The sequence below is a fragment of the Rattus rattus genome, chromosome 15 (genome assembly GCF_011064425.1).
Source record: "Rattus rattus isolate New Zealand chromosome 15, Rrattus_CSIRO_v1, whole genome shotgun sequence".
Taxonomy (NCBI): domain Eukaryota; kingdom Metazoa; phylum Chordata; class Mammalia; order Rodentia; family Muridae; genus Rattus; species Rattus rattus.
In genome coordinates, this window is record NC_046168.1 from 70,466,727 (window position 1) to 70,493,051 (window position 26,325).

The 26,325-nt window shown below is 46.9% G+C and overlaps 1 pseudogene; it reads left to right on the forward strand.

Moving 5' to 3' along the window:
* Positions 1-2,384: 2,384 nt before the first annotated feature.
* LOC116884409 overlaps positions 2,385-26,325 on the forward strand; it is a 44,858-nt pseudogene continuing 20,917 nt past the window's right edge.

Below are 26,325 nucleotides of genomic sequence, written 5' to 3' on the forward strand. Positions count from 1 at the left end.
GGGGAGTAAGGGAACATGAAGTGCCTCGAGAGGTTACGGGAGACCCCCAAGCCCTCTTTCTAGCATAATGCGGTCCATTCCGGGCTCCATTCAGTTTATTCCCTCCTGTTGAAGATTATCCAGGAAAAAAGGAGATCCCATGTCTGTAATATGTCCTAACTCCCTCTTACCCATGGATCAGAATTAACTGGCGATGAAATACATATCGTGAGTCCAGTATTATACTTTTTTTTCTTGCTTGCTTAGCACCCATTTACTTCTTCTTTGAGGAGAGCTTCCATGCTTCCTTAGGGAGTCATTTCTACCCACCCTGACATCATCCATGTGGTTCCAGGGCGGATCCTGACTGGTCACCTAAAACTTGAAGGGACAGGCACGTCCTAGATGTGGCCAATCAAAAGGAAGGTGACAGACAGTCCAGGGCCAGAGGCACACTAGATCAGGAGGCCCCAGGATGAGTCAGAGCAGAGCGAGCAAGAGCAAGAGAGAGAGAGAGAGAGAGAGAGAGAGAGAGAGAGAGAGAGAGAGAGAGAGAGAATGAACCCCTCCTCCCTCAGAGGTCCTAGGCTGGTAGCTGTCAGCTTGAAACAGCTCTTTGAGAAGGGAGAGCCAACACGGAAGCAGCAAATTGGGACAAGGGGCGGGGAGGGTAACTGGTGACAGACACACCCAGAGACATGCTGCATGCTGTGAGTGGGTTGGGTCTAGCCTTACCCTGGGTTTGACAAACAGTTCTTATTTTTTGTTTGTTTTGTGACTGTTTTCACTTCCGCCTATTTCGCTCTCCCCTCAGATCTATGCAGTAGTGAGTCCTTTAAGATAGAGTTGAGAATCTTGTATTTCTCAAAAAAATATTTGCAGGAAATCCTTAAAAGTTTTGCTCCAGGCTGGGGGCTGATTAAACACGTGAGGTCTAGGGAGATGACTCAGCAGGTAAGAGGGCTTGCCACCAAGTTCGAGGACCTGTATTTGATCCCTGAAATCCTCATGGCAGGAGGAGAGAGCCGGTTCCCACAGGTGGACCTCTGACTTCCACATACGCAATGTGACACATGGTTACATACCCGCTTGCTCCCACCCACACAAGTAAATAAACACAATAATAAAAAGTTTAAAACGGAAACAAAGACTTAAGCAAAGCGGGTCCCTCCAAGAAGGAAGAGGACCAGCATGGCTGGGGAGTCTCGGCTGTAAGGCTCGGCCTCATCTTCCTGGGTGCTTACCTTAGTGGGATTCCAGAGGTGTTTACTTGGTTTACTCTTGTTGAAAATTTCCCAGGAAGAGCAAAGGATTCTGTGGCCCATGTTTTGAAAGGACTATTGGGAGAAGGAAGATGAAGGAAACTAGTGAGACACCCTTTGGTCATCAGAGAAAGGTCATCACCATTCAAGAAGGCTATGCGACCCCAGTCCCTTCCTCTTTTACTTACTGTGGCATTTGCCCCTGTCTTGAAACGTCATCACAGACACAAAGCAATGAATTCAGTCGACCACAGACTGACACCCCTAAAGCCCTGAGCCCAAACAGCTCCTCTCTTAGCTGAGTGTCTCCAGCACTTGTAACCACAGCTTGCTATAAAGCCACACATGTGTGGTCCATTACTCCCTCTTGGGTAGCCGTAGGTCTTGAAAGAAGGTCAACTGTCAGAGTTCAAACACATCCTGAGGCTCCTATCTTTCCAGCCCTCCAATACTGTGTATAACTCACTTCCTGTTGGATTCACACCGGGTCACTAGGTTGCCCAGAGGACCAATACTGTGGCAGGCACATGCTAATTGTCTTTTGTTTCCCTGCTTCTAATTAGAGGATCCACGCCTGCCCTCTGGGCACCCACACTCCTCCACTCTCAAGCCCCATTGGTGTAAGAAACCCAGAGCCTCTGGGGACTCAAACTCTTATAAGGGTCTTCTCCTATAAGGAAGAACGCACTTGGTCCTCATGACTTAGGCCTATCCAATCACTGTGTTTGACGCGTCTTCCACACGATTTGATTTCCGTCGGACAACATCCCTGGTCTGCTCCTGTGAAAAGCCGTGTCCTAGGCCTTGGGCTCAGAGCCTTGAGTGAGAGTTTCATTTTCACAAGCAGCAGTGTTTGAGCTTGGTAGTTTTCAGCAACCGTCTAGAAACTTCTTGCGAGAAAGCTGCTCTAGGTATTGACAGAAAGGCCCCAAGCTATTGGGTCTGGCCGAGCCCAGTGCTGGAAAACTCCAGATATTTCAGCCACGTGAGTCACGAGTCTCTTTGCTGGTCCATCTGCCTTGGCGCCCTGTCCTTGTAACTAAAAGGCTACTGAGAGAGCCTGTGGCTTTGATGGTGCTTTTTTCTGCGGCTGGGGCATGGGATGTGTGAGGGGTAATGAGTGATAAGGGTAGAAAGCGATGGATGGTGAGAGTCGAGCAACCCTTATATGGGCCACCGATCTTTGAGATTATTGAGAACGTCGGCTTTCCTGAGGCCAGGTAAGCCCAGGACTTGCTAAACAGGCTCTCGGCTGCCCCCAAGGAATCCATTAATGTTGCCAGAGCTGCTGAGAAAGCTGGATTCTTTGCCTGCAGCAGGACCCATTCCCCAGGAACACTTTGCCAGAGGGAGACTAGGAGGGTGAGTCCTGCATGGCTGAGAATATTTGAAGACCAGGAGCTGCTTACATTAACTGGGGTGATGAGGGTGTGGGAAAGCCTAACGCATCTTACAAGGAGAATCGAGGAGATCCGTTCTACTCAAATGGCCCAGAGCAGGCCACAGGCGGCCCACTGGAAAGGGATAGGCATCCTCCACCTCTTCACATAGTCCTCCTCCTCCTCTTCTTCCTCCTCCTCCTCCTCCACCTCCTCCTCCTCTTCCTCCTCCATCCCACCTCCTCTCCTCCTCCTTCCTCTTCCTCCTCCTCCTCTTCCTCCTCCTCCTCCTCTTCTTCCTCCTCCTCTTCCACCTCTCCTCCTCTTCCTCCTCCTCCTCCTCCTCCTCCACCACCACCATCTCCACCCCTTCACATAGTCCTCCTCCTCCACCACCACCATCTCCACCTCTTCACATAGTCCTCCTCCTCCTCCTCCTCCTCCACCACCTCCTCCTCTTCTTCCTCCTCCACCACCACCACCATCTCCACCTCTTCACATAGTCCTCCTCCTCCTCCTCCTCCTCCACCACCTCCTCCTCCACTTCCTCCTCCACCTCCTCTTCCAACTCCACCTCTTCCTCCTCCATTTTGGCTTTGGTTTTTCAAGACGGGGTTTTACTGTGTAGCCCTGGCTGTCCTGGAACTCACTCTGTTGACCAAGCTGCTCTCAAACTCACAGAGATCCGCCTGCCTCTGCTTCCCATGTGCTGGGATCAAAGGCGTGTGCCACAGCTGCCCAGCAGAGCGGCTTTATTATTATTATTATTATTATTATTATTATTATTATTATTATCACCATCATCATCACCACCACCACCATCATCATTATTATTAATTTTACTTTAATTTACCAGCCTTGTGCATGTGAGAGTGGACTGGGTCCTGCAGCTCACACTGAGGACACTGGGCCTGTACGGCAGAGCATTTACCTGCTCAGCCAATCTCACAGCCAATGCACTGACCTAGTTCCCTCAGTACAGCCCAAAGTGCCAACAGATTCGCATTTAAACAAACGTCATACATGTTGCTACTAATTTCAGGTTTCTCACCTTCCTCCCATCTAGGGAAAACCGTCCCCACATTTGTCTTCTTTTAGGATGCCAGGAGTCAAAATTCCTTTCTTGGGAGGGTCGAAGAGACAAGAAAACAGCGTTCGTTCTATCATCATGGCTACTGTTGTTACTGAATAGCATCACGGGCCACTCTCAGGACCCTCCCCCACCTTCTAACTTGTTAGCAAGAGAACGGTGCTTGGTCCCACCAGGGTCCATGGGAACAGAGCTCCATCCACAATGTTACTCCCTTCACTTGTACCCTCATGACTTTGACTGTTTCCTTCTGAGGTCTTGCTTTGAGTTTTCCCTGAAAATGAAAGTTTTCCCTGGATAGGTTCAGAGTCACCTGGCTCCTCCCAGCTAACGTTAAAACCCAAACGAAATGCTTAATTCTTTTCAGCCATAAGCTTGCCTATTCATGGACATAACATGATGGACAGAGTTAGCCAGTGATTTCCATCCGCTGACATAGTTAGCCTTGAGAGAATCCATAACGCCCCTCAACATGCCCCCTTATTAATTTTTTTTACATTTGTTTGATTATTCTATTGGTGTTTTGCTTAATTATATGTATGTGTGCCTTGGTAGCCATGGAGGTCAGAAGAGGGCATTTTATCCCTTGGAACCGGAGTTATAGGCAGTCGTGAGGCACCATGTAGGTGCTGGGAATTGAACCTGGGTCCTCAGCAAGAATAACGATTGCTCTAAATTGCTGACTCAACTCTCCAGCTCAATGTGTCCTTTTTATAGAACATGGGACTGAAGTGTGCACAGATTAAGTGACCTACCCAACATTACGAAATTAGTGGCGGATCAGAGCTTTGATTGGTTAAGAGTACGGACTGCTCTTCCAGAGGTCCTGAGTTCAAATCCCAGCGACCACATGGTGGCTCACTACCATCTGTAATTAGATCTGATGCCCTCTTCTGGTGTGTCTGAAGACAGCTACAGTGTACTCATACATAATAAATAAATAAATCTTAAAAAAAAAAAAGAAACGGAGTAGTCTGCACCCTTGAGCTATACCAAGAGCTGGCATGCACTTCCTGTAAAGGGACAGGTAGTGTTTTAAACACCGAGGATGACTAGATACTGTCTCTGCCATAGTTGTTCCCATTACTGTCATGGCAAAATGTGTGTACTTGTATGCCATGTGCTAGTACAGGTCTGTTTGCAGCATTCAGATCGCACATCATGAGATATGTTTCTCTTGACTTCCTCCCAATTGTTTAAAAATATGAGTCTTGTGTGTGCATGTGAGACAGGGTCTTGCTATATGGATCAGACCAGCCTCGAACATGTGATCCCTCTGCTTCTGAGTTATTGGGATTATAGACTTGTGATCCATTCTCAGCTCACACACTGTGTATCGTGATGTGTGTGGTCAGACCCTGCCCTGTGCTGTCCCAGATTCTGACACTTTCCTCTTACCATCTCTCTTTCCCAGCAATGGGTTGAGGAAGTTGAGGAAGTTAAGGGCTTGTGCAAGGTGCCCAGTGAGAAGCAGGGTCCAGAATTTCTAGCCCTTGGGCTACAGAGGCAGGAGGGCTAGCTAGCTAGCTAGGCAGGCAGGCAGGCAGGCAGGCAGGCAGGTAGGCAGGTAGGCAGGTAGCTGGACTCAGCATTACCTTGTTTGTTTGATCTGAATCTATCAGTCCACCAAGAGCTGGTAGGACTTCCCTGCCTACCCCAGGAACTGAGTAAAAAGTCCTACGGACCAGATTTGGGTGTGTCTGTGTGTGTGTGTGTGTGTGTGTGTGTGTGTGTGTGTGTGTGTGTGTGTGTGTGTGTGTGCATGTTGTCTATTTTGTTTTTCAAATGGACACAGCTAGAGCTATCTGGTAATCTTTTCTTGATTGGTGATTAATATGGAGGGCCCAGCTCGCTGTGGGTGGTGCCACCTCTGGGAGGGTGGTCATGGAGTGTATAAGAAAGCAAACTGACCAAACCAGGAGGCACAAGTCAGTGAGCAGCATTCCTCCATGGCCTCTGCTTCAGCTCGGGCCTCCAGGCTCCTGCTGTGGTCTCCCTGGATGGCATACTATAACCTGTAAGGCAAGCTGATTTTGATCACGATGTTTATCACAGCAATATAAAACACTACATGAGAACCCCTGCCCCACAAGCCACTGTGGGCTCACTTTACACCCTGGGACTCGTAAGCAAAAGAATGATTTGCTTTCCAAGCTTGGGGCCGGAAACTCCAGCAAAGGCTGGAGGTTGCTTTGCCTTTGTCTAACCTCGTCAACTGTAACTGCTAAGCTAGGGAAGACTCAGAGGGCCCAGACATGTCACCTGTGAAAATATTTCAGCTCTGGCCTGGTTGGGAGGGAGGGAACAAGAGCCAACAGAGGGACAGAAGAGACTGGAAGGCAGACCCAGAGGCATATGGAGTTGGGAGTTGTAGATACTCAGGCATGCTCAGGTAAAAGCTACTTCCTGCTGGGCATGGTGGCTTGTGCCTATAACACCGGCATTTAGGAGGTTGACAGGGTTGGTCACAAGTTGAAGCCAGCCTGAGCTACACAGGAAGATGCTGTATCGGGGATGAATTGTTCTTCTGAACCAGAACCCTATTGCCTGGATCCCTAACTCCGTGGACACAGAAAAGCCAGAACCTTCCTGCTTGACTTATTGGTATTCATTTTATAGGCTCCCTTACTCCCTTACTTTATCCAAACCAATGAGCAAGGCCCTCGGGTGAGTAATACAGAGGTCACTTACTGAGGAGGAATGTGGGCTCAGGGAGTTCCAGAATCTTGCTCCAGTAGCACCAAGTTAATGGCCGAGCTGGAGCAAAGATGGCGGCTCCCAACTCAGGGGGACTAGGGCTGCAGGCCAGAAGCAGAGAAATTGCCTAGCATGTGTGAGGCCCCGCTTTACACCCGAAAAAAAAAAAATCTCGAAAAACAACCAGGACAAAAAGGGGTGGGGCTGGTGAGATGGCTCAGTAGATAAAGCCATTAGCCGCCAAACCTGACCACTGGAATTCAGACCTGGGACCCACGTGGTCCAAAATGAGAACCGATGCACACACAACTCCAGAAAGTTGCCTTTCAACCCATGCAAATTCCACCTTCTTCTCTCTCACATACACAAAGTGAGTGAGTGAGTGAATGAATGAGTGAATACATGTAAATTTAAAACAAAACAAAAACCCCACAAAGACTCTTGAATCCCTGAGCAAGGTATGCCCAGGGGATACGGCAGTGCCAGGGGCGCACATACATTAAACGATCTTCTCAAAGTCACTAAGTTTGATCCTGAGAGCTTCCGTACTTACATCCGTGCTGAGCGTCAGCAAGCTTCACACCCGTGGGAAGCTCTTGATTTGGGCCCGCACAGCTTCCATCCTCCCCCCACCGGAAGGACACTGGGGGGAAACACGTGGAGACGCTCACTTCCTCTCCTTCTTTCAATCAGTGAGACCCTGAAGTGCTTGACCAGGAACTGAGCGTGGCATAGTATACTGGAATGAGCAAGGCAGCAATTAAGCAGTGCATATCCTAGTGGCCAAGCAGAACAGAAAGCTATCAGATGGATTCTAGGCCAGCTGGGGAGACTGCAGGCAGCAGAAGATTGGTACCCAAGGGATGGATGCTGATGGGTCTCTTAACACCAAGGATGCTATGTCACACACAGCTCTTCAACACTTAAAGTGGATGACTTAAGCTCCCTCCCACCGCTTCTGAGGATTCTTTACCCAACTTGGGATCCCTCTCCCAGGCCAGCTCTGGGGAGATTACTTAGTTTAATTTCCATATCCAGAGGGAAATAAACCAAAGGGGCCTGGTCTTTAGGGCTGCAACTTTGGGTTCTGGTATGTGAGGGTCCTGTTGAAAAGGCACAGCTTGGTTGCCTGGTGTCAGGAGCTTGGAAATAGTCACTAGCATCTGTGGGCTCAGCCTAAATGGAGTCCCTAAGGAAAGTATGTGTGGGGGGAGGGGGAGGGGGAGGATGGAAGGGAGGGGTAGGGGGAGAGAGGAGGGAGGGAGATGCTGGGGATAAAGCCTAGTGCTTTATTGGTCACATAGTGTATGTGTCTGTCTTGCATTTGTTTCTCAGTGAAAAGGAATGAAAATTTCCCATATAGTTATCCTCTCTCCATGGCCACACAGACCTAGTGTTACGATTCTTACATATTCATGCTCAAAAAGCGACTCTGTACCTTTCCAGATTCACCAGCACGTAGCAAAAGTAGCAAGGTCAGGACAAGCTCCACGCTCAGCGCCAAACTGAGTCAGAGCTCTTGATCTGAGTGAGCTCTTGGTCTGAGTCTCCATCCCCTCTTCCAAAGACATCCCATTCCACGGAGGGATGCGGCTACTCCCCAGTGCATTAGAACAGGGAAATCCTAGTGCCTGTGTCACATAGGGGACTCCCTTCATTTGCAGTCCCTAGGGCCTGACCCTTTCACTCTCACCTCTTGGGAGTCACTTGGTGATGTATAATCTCAAATGCTCTTTCCCAGAACTTTTGAAGTCTGGCAGTGGAAAAGTAATGGTGTCCAGCCAGTGGCTTTGTGGGGTCAGCCCTTGTGAAAATAATACAGAGCATTCTGACATAAGTCCTGGCTGCAGGCAATGGCTGCTTTTCCTGCTTCCCAGCCCTTTAATGTGTCCTTAATTATGCTGACCAAACCTGCTCTTGGTCACCAATAATGGAAGCTTCCCCTGGTTTCCCACTATTCCTTAGTTTCTCGAACTTGCACCAAGACCCCTGTCTGACACAGTCTCCCATGGAAGAAGGCCTTGACCTTCTCTTCCGTCCAAGATTTGCTTCTGTTTGTTGTCCAGGGGGACAGCTTGGGTGCCCCAGAGGAAAGGCCTCCTTTGCCCTACATAAATTTTCATAGACAACAGCCCAGGCCTCAGGTAATGTGCTTCCCACATGTTGGCAGTGACAGCTGAGTTTGCTGAGGTTCCTGGAGGGGCCTCGTGGTGTCCACTTTGTTGTTCTTTGCCACAGCTTCCATTACAGTTGCTGACATCAGTTAGTGTTCACATTTGTGTTGCTTACACTGCAGCCAGAGAACCCAAGATAGTGAGAGAAGGGCACTGAGGGCCACTAAGTGCCCTTCGCAGTGCCCTTGAGAAGCCTTGACTGGCACTGTGGCACTGCCTGTTGCCCATTATCACCCAATGTTTGGGTGTAGTTATTGACACAACTGAGGCCTGATACCTCAGTTGACTTTGTTGTGTGTGTGTGTGACTTAGGCCAAGTCCTCCATCCAATTTCCCACTCACACAAGGAGGGCATGGGACAAAGTGACCTCTAGAGAGCTGCTGCTCAACTCTGGGCCTACTGAAAGCAGCACCCAAGGAAGGAGCTGGAGTCATGTTCCAGGGCCTAGGAGGCACAATAAGGTCCCTCAGGGTCAGCTCTCTGTTGACCGCACATGGCACTGAGAGGTTTTGGATTGCAAATGGCTGGGTGCAGGGAATAAGGGAACGAGGAGGGCTCAGCTCTCTTCTTGCTTCATCCCTGGTCATGTTCTTCCCATAGCTGCCAGTGAACCGCATGTGCTCAGGGAAGTGGGTGGGCAATGGTGGTAAGCCCTCTTCTATCCCTGGAGCTGGAATACAGGGGAGTTTCAAAGTCGGTGGCTAGGAGTGGTTTTTTGGGGGGCACACCAGGACTGTTGTCAGAGGTGGAGACCATGATGGGAAAAGAGAAGAAAAAGCCTTGCAGAAGTCCCCTTTGGGTCAGCAGCAGCCCCCCCAAGTATGTCCTTAGATAATGGTGTTGCTGAGAAAGGCAAAGAACTTGAGCTAGTGAGAGTTCAAATTCGCACGGAAGCTGAGAAGTTCTGCAGAAACCTGGGGGTGTTACCCATATCCCAGTTGCTCACTGGGGGGGTATTCCTGCTGCCAGGACCCTGTTGAGTGTTTGGACAAGACCTTGCTGCATAGCCCAGACTGGCCTGGAGCTTGTGATTCTTCTGCCTCGGCCTCCTGAGCACCGACTTTACAGGTGTGCACTACCACACAAAGCTTCCAGCCAACTCTTTCAGGATGAGGAGGAAACAGGTCCACTTAGAAAATGATTCCAGTTCTGGCAGCAGTGGCTCAGTTGTTGTTCTTCTGGGGGATCCCAGTTTGGTTCCAGGCACCCATGTTGGGTGGCTCATAACTGCCTGTAATCAGGCACCAGGGAATCAATGCTCCCTTTCTGGCCTCTATGGGCTCTTACACACATGAGGCATTCACACACACACACACACACACACACCCCTAAATAACCTACATTTCCCCAAATGACTCCACTGGAAGGAAATCTTGCCCTCCACATTCCTGACTTGACACGTGCTGATGAACAAGAATGTGGGCAGGCCCCTGCCAAGAACAGCCTGGGAACAATGACATGTGAGGTACAACCCACAGCGAATCAAATGAAGCATGAAGCTGAGGTGGTGGCAATCCAGCAACTGTCAACTTTGAACCTGGGGTTCCCTTCTTGTAACAAATTAATCTGCACGCCCTTACTGTCGGTTCACCCAAGACAGGGGAAAAGACATGATTTCAAAGTTATTTTTGTATCTATCTCATTGAAACAAGACATAACCCTGTGAAGTGTGTAATAAACAGAAACACAAACCTGTGTTGGGTAATTTTTAAGAGAAGTACGTATTGTGAGGTTGGTAATGTTAAAAAGAACTATAACTGGGTAGATAGGTCATGGTAAACAGGCATGGAACTAGGGAAATGATTGGGTAGAGACAGAACCAGGAAGGTCAATAAGAGAAAATTCAAGAGGAAAAATACTCACGGTCAAATGGTAAAGCAGATCTGGGTAGCTGAGCTGGGATCTCAATCCAGGGCTGTCTGGGTCAAAATCAGATCTTTATATGCATGTGACATACATGCATACATACATGCAGGCAGACCACTTACTTATACACATAAAATTATGTATGCATATATATTATATATAGGCTGCTTTTGTGTGTCAACTTGACACAAGCTGGAGTTATCACAGAGAAAGGATTCTTGATTGAGGAAATGCCTCCATGAGATCCAGCTGTAAAGCATTTTCTCGATTAGTGATCAAGGTGGGCCCATTGTAGGTGGAGCCATCCCTGGGCTGGTGGTCCTGGGTTCTATAAGAAAGCAATTGAGCAAGCCAGGGGAAGCAAGCCAGTAAGGAGCATCCCTCCATGGCCTCTGCACCAGCTCCTGCCTCCAAGTTCCTACCCTGTGTGAGTTCCTGTCCTTCTGACTTCCTCTGGTGATGAACAGCAGTGTGGAAGTGTAAGCTGGATAAACCCTTTCCTCCCTAAGACAGTATGTATGTATGTATGTATGTATGTATGTATGTATGTATGTATGTATGTAGGCTTTTATTCCTTGTTCATGTCCTTCTGGGAAAGGTCTCATCTCTAGGGGTTGAGAAGCTTGGAAGGTGGACGGGAAGCTTACAGGCAAGCCCTCTGGTGTCACAGGCTTGTGGAAAAAGCACTGGCCTAGAACTGTTCAGTCTTGTGGCTTCCAGTAAGTTACTTTGGTACTGGGTCCTCCGTCTCCCATTCTGTACAATGGGGATCACACCAACAGGACCATAACTTCTTTTTCAGCTGCACAATAATTTCATGGGGGAGAGCCTAGTGGAGTAGCTTTCATTCTGGGATTCTAAGGTCTGCTTGCTAAGTGCCTGTTTCCTCGTGCTCCAGCTCCCATTACAGCCATACCAGTTGCTGAAGATTGATTCCTTAACGACCCCTGAGGTTTGTTTTATTTTCAAGTCTTAGAAAATAGCACAACTCCTAAAGAAGGTCTAACATTCTCAATAGTGGAGGTCTAAGAAGATTCTAGAATTCTGTGCCTTCGTCATTGAAGACTGAAAAAGCAGACGGTGGTGACTGCACTAACATTTATCTGTTCCCTCTGACTAGGTGTGGCGCTAGTGAGGAAGGAAGAGAGGCCAAGGGGCAGCACCCTGGAGCTCAGGAGGAGAGCCACAGGTGTGGACATAATCCTGTTCATGTTTCACACTCATCCATGAAATGAGAGGTTTGGGGCACCAGCGAAAGGGTTATTATTATCCTGGGCTGGTGTGCAGGGATGAGGATCCCCACCGTCTGTCGCTGGACCGTGTACCTGCACAGCTTTCTCAGAGAGTAAATGTTAACATTGTCAAAATTAATTAACACATGTACCTCTTTTAAAATTATTTTATGTATATGGGTGTTTTCTCTGCATGTATATCTGTACACTGTATGTGTGCTTGGTGTCTGTAGAGGCCAAAAGAGGATCCCCTGGAGCTGGAGTAACAGAAAGCTGTGAGCTGCCCTGTGGGTGCCAGGAAACCCAAGGTTCTCTGGAAGAGCGGCCAGTGCTCTTAGCCACTGAGCCATCTTTCCAGCCCCAACAAATGTAACCCTTAATCCAGTGACTCCAAAGATGACCGTCAAGATGCTTCCAATGAAAGGGGTTAGCGGGTAAAGGTGCTTGCTGCCAAGGGTGAAGACTTGAGTTTGAACTCTGAGACTTGCATAGTAGAAAGAGAAGACTTATTCCTGACCTACACACAAGTACACACAATAAATAAATATGTAAGTGAGTAAATGTAATAATAACTTTAAAAGGAATCAAATGCTTTCTCTGAATACAAGAGACAAAAACAATATCCACTCATTCGTGTGCTGGTAGTGTTCGTACTGGCTGGGGCTAGCCAGCCATCAGCCAATCAGTAGGAGGTGTGTGTAATGGCATAGAAAACTTCCCAAGGGCTACAGGTGAGAAAAGCAGATCCAAGAATATATTTGGTTATCACACCCACCCCACAGTGAGAAACTTCATATCCACCGTGATGTTTACATAGACAGAAAAGGCAGAGGAGGACAGTCATGGTGGAATACAGAAACCAGAAGCATGGGTATTTTAAAGGAGAACACGGAATAGTGCAGCCACTGGAGACCCTGCAAGAAACTAAACACAGAATTGCCGTATATGTGGCGTCTTATTAGTGAAATACCAGTACTGGGAAGGTGAAGGCAGGAGAGCCAGGGGCCATCCTCGGCTACCTAGTGAACTAGAAGCTAGCTTAGGTTGCATGGCCACATGGGATCTTTCTTCTTCTTCTTCTTCTTCTTCTTCTTCTTCTTCTTCTTCTTCTTCTTCTTCTTCTTCTTCTTCTTCTTCTTCTTCTTCTTCTTCTTCTTCTTCTTCCCCCTCCTCCTCCTTCCTCTTCCTCCTCCTCCTCTTCTCCTCCTCCTCCTCCTCCTCCTCCTCTTCCTCCTCTCTCTCTCTCTCTCTCTCTCTCTCTCTCTCTCTCTCCTTCTCCTCTTCTTCATTTTCTTCTTCTTTTCAGATAGGGTCTTACTACACAGATAGCTCTGGGTGTCCTGAAATTCACTCAGTAGATCAAGCTGCCCTTGAAAACAGAGATCTGTCTGCCCCTGCCTCCCAAGTGCTGGGACTAAAGTCATGTGACTCCACTGCTGCCACCTCCAATGCCACCACCACCACCACCCGGCAGGCTACACCAGATCTTATTCCAAACAAAACAAAACAAGAATAATCACCATATATCCTATTAATTCCACTCCAAGATATACAGCAAGTGCAAATAAGAATACAAACTCAGACATGAATATTCATACCAACATTATTATAATAACCCAAAGTGTGAAACAACCTGGATAACTGCATAGCCACACGTTAGAGTCTTATTCATTCAGGATGAAAAGAAACGAAAAACTGACATGTGGTACGCAGACAAACCTTGGAAAGCCTCTTCAATGAAAGAAACCATTCACAAAATACTGCGCACAACTCCATCTTTATGAATGCCCCAAACAAGCAAATCTTCAGACACAGAGAACAGAGCACTGGTAGACGAGAGACCCCACTGTGTGGCTATGCAGTTATTTTAATTATACTCATCAGTTTGTGGAGACTCAGGTTGCTTCACACTTTGGGTTATTATAATAGTATTGCTATGAATATTCATGTATGAGTCTGTATTCTTATCTGTGCTTGCTATAAATCTTGGAGCGGAATTAATAGGATATGTGGTGATTATTTTTGTTTTGTTTGAGATAAGATTTTTATGTAGTCATATCCTACTCCATGTAGGAGGATAAGGATATGGGGAGGGGTATAGAGTTTGGTCTATAAATACACTGACCTTGAGTTATATACCTAAAGCAGGTAAGTGATAGCGTGTGCTGTCTACATCTCGGAAAACACTCAAATATATCCAGAGTTTTGCAACAACACGTTTTACAATAGCAAAAGACGACAGCCCAAGTATTCACCAAATGGTGATAAGCTAAGGAAATTATGGTGAAATAGACTACTGGAGACCAAAATGGGGATGTTTGTATGAATGGGTCTTGCATGGTCTCCACAACATATCACGTGGTTTCCTCAGGTGTCACACAGAAAACACGGAGCCCGTGCATCTCGTTTGCTTGTTTGTGTTTTGGGCGTAGACCAGATGTCAGCCAAGTACTTTCCGCATCGAGTCCAGCCTGTTACCTATAGTGGTATAGCCATCTAGGATCACCTGAGAATTTTCAATAAACAATCAAAAGCACTCAGCTTGGAGATACAGCTTGGTAGTCGAGTATTTGCCTAACATGCACACGGCCCCAGGCTCAGTCCCTAGTACTGAGGAAAAAGCACCATGGCACATACAATTAAAATCGGTGTTCACAGATAAGGTTTTATTGACATAGAGCCATACTTAATTCAGTATGTGTTGCCAATGGCTTTCTTGTATACTATTGATTGAGTTATTTACTCACTTTACATCTGGATCCCAGCTTCCCCTCCGTCCTCTCCTTCCAGTTCCTCCTTCTTCTCTCCTCTCCCTCCCACCCACCGCTCCTCCCTTTCTCTGCAGAAAAGGGAGGCCTCCCATGGATATCGACCAGCCTTGGCATATCAAGTTGCAGTAAGAGTAGGTGCACATCTTCTTGTGTTGAGGCTAGACAAGGCAGCTCAGTTATAAGGGATCCAGAGGCAATGGCTGCTTTTTTAATGATAGACTTGAGAAGTCGCCACAGAGATCATGAACCTGCAAAGCCTAAAATATTCACAAGCTGGCCCATTACAGACAAGGTTTGCTGACTACTGGCCTAGTAGCTATGAGAAGAAACCCTGAAATCTGATGTCCAGTGGACTGATCTGGTAGAAAACTGGGTTCCTGGAGGCAAAGGCTGAAGAGAGCTAGCTGACCCGACACCCTTTGGATCGGCTAAAAGAAGTCAATGCAGGATGAATGTGGTGGTGATACAGTAATTCCAAGATTTCAGAGCTGGAAGCAGGCTACGTTTGATAGATGGTGCACTTAAAGACATCTTGGGGTACATGATACTCTGCCCCAAAACCCAGCAACAACGAAAAATGTCAACCCTGCAATGTATCTCTGAATGCTGCCATATTAGGACATGTGTGTGTGTGTGTGTGTGTGTGTGTATGTGTGTGTGTGTGTGTGTGTATCTTGATGTGTATGTTTTGGTAGGTCTTATTTTATAGTTCTCTGGCTGTCCTGAAACTCACTAAGTAGACCAGGATAGTCTTGAACCCACGGAGATCCTTTTGCCATCCAAGTGCTGGAATTAAAGGCATGGGCTACCAACTGAGGTTTCTTTGCAGGAGGGGTTGGAAGGAGGAAATCTGAATAGAGGGATGAGAAGAAGAAAATCAAGTGGTTGTTCCGTGCTTTAACAGAAGGGGGAGGAGGAGGGGGAGGGGAAGAGGAAGACAAGGAAGAGAAGGAGGAAGAAAGAGAAGGGGGAAAGGAAGAAGAAGAGGAAGAAGAGGAGGAGAAGAAGGTGCAAGGAGGAGGGGGAAGGGGGAGGGGGAGGAAAGGAGGCATCCATATAGTCACCAAGGTACTTTTAGAGGTCTGTGTTCAGCCAGATTGTAGGCTCTGCTGGGGCACAGTGTAGACTCTAGTACAGAGCATAGCTCACTGTGACCCATTATAGTTTTAGAGTGAATGGAAAGGAACAAAGAATGTGTGTTAAGAGCAGGGCGGTGGTGGCGCACACCTTTAGTCCCATCAGGGAGGCAGAGACAGAGGGATTTCTGAGTTCCAGGCCAGCCTGATCTTTAGAGCTAGTTCCAGGACAGTCAGAGAAACCCTATCTTGAAAAACCAAAACCAACCAAACAAAACGAAAAGGGGGTGGTGGTGGTGGTAGATGTGCACACAGAGTGTGTCTGGCTGTGCTAGAATAACCCAAGAAGTTGGGCACAGAACAGCAGAGCAGAGACATTACCCACAGTGCCTCCTCAGACCATAGCTGAAGCTGAAGCTGGGCTGCAGAGTGCTGGTTCAGGACTCGTAGCTTTTCAGCCTCATCCACAGTCCTTCCCCCACAAGGTACTTGCTTCCGTTTGTCCTTCACAGCTTCTTGAAGGACAGCAGAGGAATCTAGCTGGAGCATGTGCACTGCCTGCTCTAGCTGCTGCTGCTGTCGTGTCTGTAAGCACCACCTGTGGGGCCAGTAGTCCTGGGAAAGGGGCAGACTTCCCACCAGTTGTCCAGAATCCCCTACCCAAGAACCAAGCCTGTGGTGGCTGTAGCCAAACTGCATGCCCAGGGACAGCCTGATTCTAGAGACAGCCAGTGTCACACATGGATAATTGAGGACATCTTTTGTTTGGCTTGTTCTCATCCTTACACACACACACACACACACACACACACACACACACACACACACACACACACACACACACACACACACAGCTCTTCATGACTGAAATATAGTTGGGCACCTTTCTCAGTTCATGAGCATAAATGAAACCAAGCCAATCCTGAATACAAGTTTGGGCCAATCAGATTATTCCATTCCCCGGTTTCTGTGATTGGTTTAGAGGAAGGCATGTGTATCCATGAGTGGCAGCCACAGGACTTTCACTAGTGCTTTTGAAAGAGGGGAGATTTTTGCCACTAGGCACAGTAATCGACTGTAGGACTAAAGCTGTGATAGATAAAAGAAGCAAGAGGCTCTGGGAGTGAGAGACCAGTTCCTGATAGCCCAGTTTAAACTGGTTCTGTTCTGCCTGAAGTCCTTACCTAGCCCTAGCTCTTCAGTGGAAGAAACACAAGACATTGTCTTTGCTTAGGCTGGTTTGCATTGGCAGGAGTCACGGCTGCTGCTCGGGCTAGGCCGAGCCTTGGCTTTGAACATACATGGAGGTTTGCTCCTCATGCCCTGTACTCTGCACTTAGGCCCTCTGTGCCTCTTTCTGGGCTGTTACCCATCTGAAAGCAGGCTGCTTCTCCACTCTGTTCATTTTCACCCCTGGGTGAGGTGTTTGACCTGCTGAATTCTACCTTGATTCTTCAGGCTGGCTTGCTGCCTGCCCTGCTCTCTCTCTCTCTCTCTCTCTCTCTCTCTCTCTCTCCCTGTCTCTCTCCCTCTCAAACACATGCACATGCTCACACACATGTATGCTCACACACTCACATGCACACACACACACACACACACATTCATTGACCTTTATAACTGAAATATAATTGGGCACCGATTTTGGCCTTCAACCTTTATTGAGCATTTCCTGTGTAACAGACTCAGTGCCAAGCACACTTGTGGATAATCTCCTTTGGTCTCAATAACCCCATCAGCAGGTTTTATGATTATTATTCTCATTTTCATGTAAATGGGAAGCAATAGCTTAGGAAGACTGACATCAAACAGCCATGTCATATCATGACAAAGCAGCTCATGAGGTGAATGACCTCAGAGGCTTTACTCCAATCCCTGAAACTGTGCTTCTGACCCGAATGGGCTCCATGGGCACAGGTGCTCATCCCAGGCCCTTGCTAATCATGGGGCCAGGCCTGAGTAGCTCTGGGAAGCCTCTTGGTTAAATGGATACCTCAGAGGACACTAAGTCAGGAGTCCCCAGGACCTCAGCCAGACAGAAGCCAATGTCTCCTCATCAAGTATTTTGGTCCAAAGAAAGACTTTGGTATGACCAGATGTCTTCTTGCAGGAATTGGAGTTATGTCCTAGCTGAAGAATATCTACAGCTCAAGGCACCTTCTCTGCTGACAGAGGAGGGGACAGGGCATCCAAAATGAGAGGCTTAAGGAGGAGGGGAACACAAGTTTTAAAACTTCATCTTGCAAGGAAGGTGATGGTGGCTCACGCCTTTAATCCCAGCACTTGGGAGGCAGAGGCAGGCTAATATCTGTGTTTGAGGCCAGCCTGGGCTACAAAGAGAGTTGCAGAACCACAGGGCGACACAGAGAAACTCTATCTCAAAAACAAATAAGCAAACAAAACCCCAAATTCTGTTTCACTCTTCAAGAGTGGCTTGTGAATTCAAAGAGGTAAGCCAGGGTCTGAGATAAATTCAGACTCTGTAAGATTTCTCCATTTTCTCTCTCTTTGAATTTTTATTATTTTTATTTTTTGGAATTTTATGTGATCTATTTTGATCATATTCTTTCCTCTGTGCTAACCCCTCCCAGATCATCCCATCCATTCAATACCATGTTCTATTTTTTCTTTTACAAAACAAAATGATACTGAAAAACCAAAAAAGCACACACACACACACACACACACACACACACACACACACACACACACACACCCCAATCTGGGTTTATTTGTGTTGTTCATCTGCTACTCCTGGGCATGGAGCCTGGCCTGGAGAGGTTGTTTTGACCTGGTGTCACTATATTGAAGAGAACTGCTTTCCCCTTGCCCAGCAGGTACAAATGGCAAATGGTTTCTTGGCTAGGGATGGGACTTTGTGCCCATTTCTGGTTCTGTGTGCTGGGGCCTTGTTTGGCCTGAGTTTATGCAGGTCTAATGGATGCCATCGCAGTCTCTGTGAGTTGATAGGGTGCCTCCCTCTCTAGGCCTCGAGGTCTTTCTGCCTTCTCTCCCACATACATTCCCTGAGCCTTGAGAGAAGGGGTGTGGTAAAGATACCCCATTTAGGGCTGAGTGCTCCAAAGTCTCTCGCCCTCTGCACATTGTCCAGTTGTGGGTCTCCATGTTAATTCCCATCGACTGCAGGAAGAAGCCTCTCTGGTAAGGGCTGAGCAAGGCACTGGTCTATGGGCGTAGCCGTCTGTCGCCAGGAGTCATTTTGCTGCTGGGTTCACTTAGTAGAACAATGGTAGCAGGTTTTCCCTTGGACTCATGGCCTATCTAGTCTCATGTTCTTGACCTCTTTGTGTGGAACTTCCTAAAAAGCTGGAAGTCAATTTACTACAAGATCACTCTGTCACTCTTGGGCATAGACCCCATGGACCCTACGTCTTTCTACAAAGGTACTGGCTCGACTGTGTTCACTGCTGCTCTATTCATAAAAGCCAGAAGTTGGGAAAAGCCCAGGTGTCCATCAAAGGATGAATGGACGATGAAAATGTGGTACATTTGCACAATGGAATAATACTTAAAGACACTAAATAGTAGGGGAGCAGGAAGGAGGAGGGGATCCCCCAGGGAAGGGAAAATAGAATACAGTGCATAAAGCAATAAAGAAGAAACTAGAAACAAGAGTTAAATGGACGGGAGATGGGAGGTAGGGTAAAAGAGGGACTATGGGGCGGGACAGCTAACTCTGAAGGCCTTTCAAAGGGCCATATGGAAACGTGCTGTTGGAGAAGCTTCCTAAAATATTTACATGTAAAAGAGAAGTTTAGATGAAGTCACCATATAATGGGTGGGGGGAGACACAGTCCTCTAACTAGACATCAAACGATGTAAAGAGAATCTCTTGGACTGTATGGAAGCATCACCTATCAATAAGACGCTGTTGGCCTTCTAGCTTAGGCAGGACATAAGGAGGTTGAAGTTCTGGTACAGATTATGGGAGAGAGAAAAGTGGGAAGCGAAGATTTGACCCCACAGACGGAGGAAGACTGTCACATGTAACTGAGGACCAGGTAACTGGCCATGTGGCAGAACTTAGAATAGATTAATGAGATGGTTAAGTTCTAAGCTATTCAGGGAATGATCCAAAGCACTTGGCCTAGGCATTTACTCAGATACAAGAAGTCTCAGAGTCATTATTTTGTGAACTTGGGCACAGGTGGGAATAACATTTTTGAATTGTTAGACAAAGTAATATCATAGAGAGAGACCTCCCCCCCACCAAACGTTAGGGACCAAAGATATTGGGTACCCTCCTTAACATGCTGATAAGAGCCCGTTGCTGAAGGCACCACATACTTATGTGTAGAATATGGAGAAGTCCAGCTACTACCTACCTGGAAGCTCACCCCTACTTACTCCTGTTCACATGCTGGCTGGGGTTGTACACACTTGGAGGAGTAAACTCACCCAGCTATGAACAGTGTGAACTACAATAGCGACCCACCTGCATGCTATGCTCACTAGTGCAACAGTGAGACACACTATGAATAACCAACCGCCTTTTGATTGGACCTAAGGCCCAACCCACGAGAGGGAACCCATAACTGACCAATTACCTGAGACCAGATAGGTCATGGTTTCCCTAGAGGAATACCTATGGAAATTATTCATCTTTCTCTTGAGAAGAAATGGCTCGCACAGCATTAACAATGAAAACTTAAGCCCCCCACCACCTCCCTTTTTGTTTTTTTTTTGAGACAGTGTTTCTCTGCATAGTCCTGGCTGTCCTGAAACTTGATCTGTAAGACCAGGCTGGTTTCAAACTCAGAGATCCTCCTGCCTCTGCCTTCCAAGTGCTGGGAATAAAGGTGTGTGCTACCACTGCCTGGCCAAAGCTCCTTTTCAAAATTGCATTTATTTTGAGAGAGAGGAAAAAGTGAAGAGAAAGAGAGAGGGAGAAGAGGTGGGGAGGGGGAGAGGGAGGGGGAGAGGGGAAGGGGGAAAAGGGAGTGGGAGAGGGGAAGGGAGGGGAGAGGGAAAGGAGGTCGGAGGATAATTTTGGGCTTGGTGACAGTGTCTTAAGGACTGAATCACCTTGCTATCCCTTAAAGCCGCCCCCCCCCGCCCCGACAGGGTTAACTATGGAGCCCTGGTTGAACTTGTACTTACAGGTTCCCAGGATAGCTTCAATTTTATGGCAACCTATAGCATCTTCCCATTTCAACCTCAGCAAGCTGGAATTGCAGGCAAGTGTCACCATGCCTGGCTGTACTCTCTTAGTACCAGACTGCTGGGTGTGCTGTCCCCTCTGCCTGGATGCTGTGTCTTCCCTTCCCCTCCAATCCTGACGGGCCTCTGCACATGCGTGCGCACATCCTCTCGGTGCTCACTTGCTTCTTTTAAAAACATGTTTGGATCCCACCACTCACATCGTATTTGATACGTTTGGTTTTTACCACTAGACAGTGAGGCTCCTGAAGGAAAGTAGACATCGGTTTTCTTCTCTATCATATTCTTAGCAGCAGACACACTGCAATGATTCACCGACTGAACAAACAAGAAAATGAAAATTGAAAGAAACCAGCTGAAGCAGAACCCCCTCCACCACCACCCCAAAAAGTATAAAGCCCAATAATTATATGCTGGGCATGGTGGCTTATGCCTTTACAGCACTCTGAAGGCAGATGCAGGCAGATCTCGGTGAGTTTGAGACCATCATTGTCTATGTAGTGAGATGCTATCTCAGGAAAGAAAAAAAGGAAAGGAAAGGAAAGGAAAGGAAAGGAAAGGAAAGGAAAGGAAAGGAAAGGAAAAATATGAAAACCAAAAAGCCTGAAGCAGGCATTAAGGGCAGTTACTTACAGTGATTTTTATGGCCACTAGATGGCAGACTGCTGTACCTTCCAACAGGGAGGGATGGTAGAGGGTAAAAGCAAAAGATTGGCAGGTGACTGGGTGGAATAATTAGACTTCCCAGGGGCTTCTGATCCTCTCCAGCAGGAGGCCTTTGTGAGTCTGTGAGTCTGTAGTTAGTGGTGTGTGTGTGTGTGTGTGTAGTGTGTGTATATATGTGCATATGTGTGTGTGCATGTGGCATGTGTATGTGTGTCTATGTGTGTGTGTCTATGTGTCTATGTGTGCATATGTGTTTGTATGTGTGGGTGTTGTACTGTGTGTATATGTGTGTGTTGTGTGTATGTGGCATGTGTATATGTGTGTGTATGTGTGCGTATGTGTGTGTGGTGTATATATATGTGTGTATGTGTGTGTTGTGTCTATGTATGTGTTGTGTGTATATGTATGTGTTGTGTGTGTATGTGTGTTTGTGTGTTGTGTATGGTAATTGCCTCATTGTACAACTCCATTCCCACCCAGGCTTCCACCTTCAGGCTGTTACCTTGTCAATGCCATTCCACATCAAAAAGGTGGGTTTGTTGGGTTTGTTAATGCTATCTTTTGTGGTTTCTTGAAATGATTTTACAAATTGCTTTTTCTTCCTGCTGCATAGAATTGAATGGGCTCTATCACTTTTAGCATCTGAGTCATATTATTTGACTTAAGAAACACAAACTTCCACTTCCCTTATTTCATTATAACACAAGTTTGCTAAAATTTCAAGGAAGAATATTTTATAAAAAGCCAACTCTGTGTGTGTGTGTGTGTGTGTGTGTGTGTGTGAGCATGTGAAAGAGAGAGAGAGAGAAAGAGAGAGATATGTGTGGTGTGTATGTGGGGTTGTGTATGTGTGTGTGTACGATGTGTATGGTGTGTATATGTGTGTATGGGTGTATGTGTATGATGTATGTGTGTGTATGTGTGTTTGGGGGGGTGTGTTTTGCTGAGGATTGAAACCATACTAGATAAACTCTGTTACTAAACTATAACCCCAGTCTAGAGTTAATATTTCATATTACTTCCTGAGATTGTCAAGACACATAACAAATAACAACAATAACAGGAGGACAATGCTGGCACTGGTGAGGTAGCTCAGTAGGCAGGGCACTTGTTCCCAAGCCTGAAGACCTGAGTTAGATCTATGGCACCCCAGAAGGAAGGGAGAACATCAACTCTCAAAAGTTCAACTTGTCTTATGGTGCCCCCCCTTACACACACACACACACACACACACACACACACACACACACACACATCAATTTAATTTTTTTAAAGAAGTAACTGGAGGTTGGGGTTTAGCTCAGTGGTAGGCGCTTGCCTAGCAAGCGCAAGGCCCTGGTTCGGTCCCCAGTCTCGAAAAAAAAAAAAAAAAAAAAAAGAAGAAGAAGAAGTAACTGACTTGTGCCATTAACCTAATGCAGGAAGCTGATGTATAGCTGGCGTAACCACAGAGCCCCACGCTCTGATTGGATGGAAGTGTACCCTATGGAATCTTTTTCTCTGGAAGCTCATAAAAAACCTGTTTGGCAGAGGTTCAGTACTTTGGAGCCTGCAAGAAGTCAGGAGTTAGGGATTGGCCTGGCGGGGCTAATCCTTGACTCCCGTTGTGTTCCCATGAGGCTCGCAGCCTTTCCTTGTCTCTCTTCCTTATCTGCCCAGTGGAGGCTGCAAGGCTGGTCCACTGAGGGAGTGTGAGTGTCCTTTTTGCACATGTATTTGACTTGGAGCTGGTTCCAGATCAGTAGAGCCCCAGAGGCTGTTACAAAGACCTCTGGCAATCTTGCCTTGCTGGGCTCCCCAGTTGATGCCAGTCGTGGCCGTTACAACCTTCATATCTGAGCGATTTGGGAATCATTTAGAAAGAGTCTTATTTGTACTGCTGCAATTCAGCCAGTATGACAGCCATAAAGATTGCTTTGTGGCCCCTTGAGCTGTTGATTGGAGGGTGCAGAGGGAAGCAGAAGCTGACTCAGTCAAGGGTTTTGGCCCAAGGTTGACCAGAAGTCTCCATGTGCAGGTCTGTGTGTGCCTGCATATCTGTGTCTCCATGTGTGTCTGTGTCTGAATGCTGGGTAGAGGGGGCACATATGAGAGGTAACCACATCCTTCTCTTAGCAAACAAAAGTAAATCGGATGTTGAGCACTGAGTTCGATTTGGCAGGGATTTCTTGGTTATGACACTACAGGTATTGGCAGCAAAGAAGAAAACAGCAAATTGTACTTAATAAAACTTTAAAATTTTGTGCATCAAAAGACTCCCATTTCTCAAAACCTGTGATTAATTCTATATTAAAATCTTTTAAAAATAAGCCGGGCACTGGTGGTAAATGCCTTTCATCCCAGCACTCAGGAGGCAGAGGCAGGTGAATCTGTGAGTTCAAGGCCAGCCTGGTCTACACAGTGAGTTCTGGGACAGCCAGGGCTACACAGAGAGAAACCTTGCCCCCGACCCCACCCCAAAAAAAATCCCCAAAATAAATAAATAAACTTTAACTTTGACTCAAAATCAAACTAAAAAACTCAAACAAAACAAAAACAAAACACCACCACCAACAACAACCCAACCATCCAACCGAACCAAAGCCTATCAATAAAGTAACAAGCCAAACAAGGTGGCTACAGCTGCAATTCCAGCACCTGTGAAGCTGAGGCAGGAGGAATACTGCGAGTTTAAGACCAGCTTAGCCTAGCTCCATGGTAAGTTTTGGCCAGCAACAGCTTAGTAAGACTCAACTGACAAAAAGGAAAGAAAAAAAAATGATAAAACAGGGAGAAAATAGTTACAAATCATATATCTGATAAGGCACCAACATCCAGAATATAGAGAGAACCTAAAACAACAAGCTAATTTCAAAAGGAGCCCAGTGTTTGAGATTTGACCAAATAGTATATGCAAATAAGCAGTAAACACACGAAAAGACGCTCGCCCTCATTAATCATTTGAGAAATAGAAGTTGGAACTACAAAGCTGGTGGTGGTGGTGGTGGTGGTGGAGGCGGCGGCGGCGGCTGCGCAGGCGCAGTCGGTGATGACAGAGATCAAAGCAGAGGCCAGTCTGAGCTCCACGATGAGACTGTATCTCAGTACCACTCCCCCGCCTTAAAAAACAACCTGCGCTGAAGTGCCACCTCACACACCAGGGTGGCTACTGAAAGCAAAAAAGGGGGAAAAAAACCCAAACAAACAAAAAACAAAGCCGCAAACAAAACCCAGGGGCTGGTGAAGATGTGGAGAAATGGGTCGAGATGGGAAATGGCCTAGTCACTGGGGAAAACTGATAGAATGTCCTCAGAACATTACAAATAGAATTATCGTGGGTCCCAGCATTTCTACCTCTAGATAGACACCGGAAAAACTCCAAAGCAGTCTAAGAGACACTTATGCAGCTGCTACAGCATTTTACACAATAGCGAAAATGGAGAAGCTAAGTGTCCCCTGGTGGGCAAATGAATAAGCAAACTGTGGTTTATAACATGAGATGGAATATTATTCAGCCTTTAAAAAGAAGGTAGCTCTGACCCTGGAGGACATTATGTAAGTGTAACAAACCAGTCGCAAAAGACAGGTTGCTAGGAGCCTTTCAGCGAAAATGATTTCATGGGCACAGAACCATCGTCTCACAGAATAGAATCAAGGAGATAAATAGTGCCGGTCAGCATACAACACGGTGAATGCATTTGATACTGCTGAACTGTACATTTCAAACAGGTAAGATGTTAAATTCTGTTCTATGCAAATAAGACAAGTTTTAAAAGAGATTTAGGGCTGATTGGTTTTGTCAAATAAACATAAACATTTATGGGAAGAGAGAACCTTAATAGAGAAAATGTCTTCATAAGACTCAGCTGTAGGCAGGCCTATAGAGCGCTTTCTTATTTAGTAATTGATGTGGGAGGGCACAGCCCATTGTGGGTGGGGCCATCCCTGGACCGGTAGGTCCTGGGTTCTATAAGAAAGCAGGCTGAGCAAGCCATGGGGAGCAAGCCAGTAAGCAGCATCCCTCCATGAACCTCTGTACCAACTCCTGCCTTCAGGTTTCTGTCTTGAGTTCCTGACTTCCTTTAACAATGGACTGTAATTTGGAAGTGTAAGCTGAAATGAATCCTTTCCTCCCCAGGTTGCCTTGGTCATGGTGTTTCTTTCCTCATAGCAAAAGAAACTCTTAACTAGATAGATATCTCAATACATAAAAGTCCTTAGCATGCTAGCCTGGCAACCTGAGTCCACCCCTGGAACCTAAGTAAGAAAGTCAATGTAGTGTCTGTAATCCTAGCACTCCTGCGGAGAGAGAGAAGGCAGAGACAGGAGAGCAGGCTGAAGCTTGACCAGACAGGAGGGTGGCAGAAAGGCTTGACTCTGAACCGAGGCGGAAGGGAGGCCTGACTTCCCAAAAGTTATCTTCTGAGCTCACACGTGTGCTGTGACAAAGATGCGAACACACACACACACACACACACACACACACACACACACACAGGAAGCAAGTAAACAGATACTAAATCTTTTTTAAAAAGCAATTCAGTATTGAGCCCACTGTCATTGATAACTGAGTAAGAAGAAATAAGACGCAGTCCCCTGCCTCAGAGAACCTACAATGTAGCCAGGAACACAGAGTCAATAAGACAAGAAGATAAGGACACAGTGCCGGTTCCTGTGACTTGAGCTGATGCCCTACGTCCTTGAAGATTAAGAATTGGATGGCGTGTGTACCCCGCCCCCAGCAGGAAGCTCAATGCCTTCTAAAGGTTTATACAAGTTCCGAGGCAATTCAGTCTGGTTCTCAGGCCGGTGGCTCAGTGCTCCCTGAAGCTGTTTGTCTCTAGGGTCACCAGACTTTGCTTTTCCTGTTGCCCTCCGTGGAATTCAATGTAGCTCAGTAGAGTCATCAAGGCAAACAACTGTAGCTTAGACCCTAGCAGGCCTCAGCTGAGGCTTCAAGCCACCAGTCTGA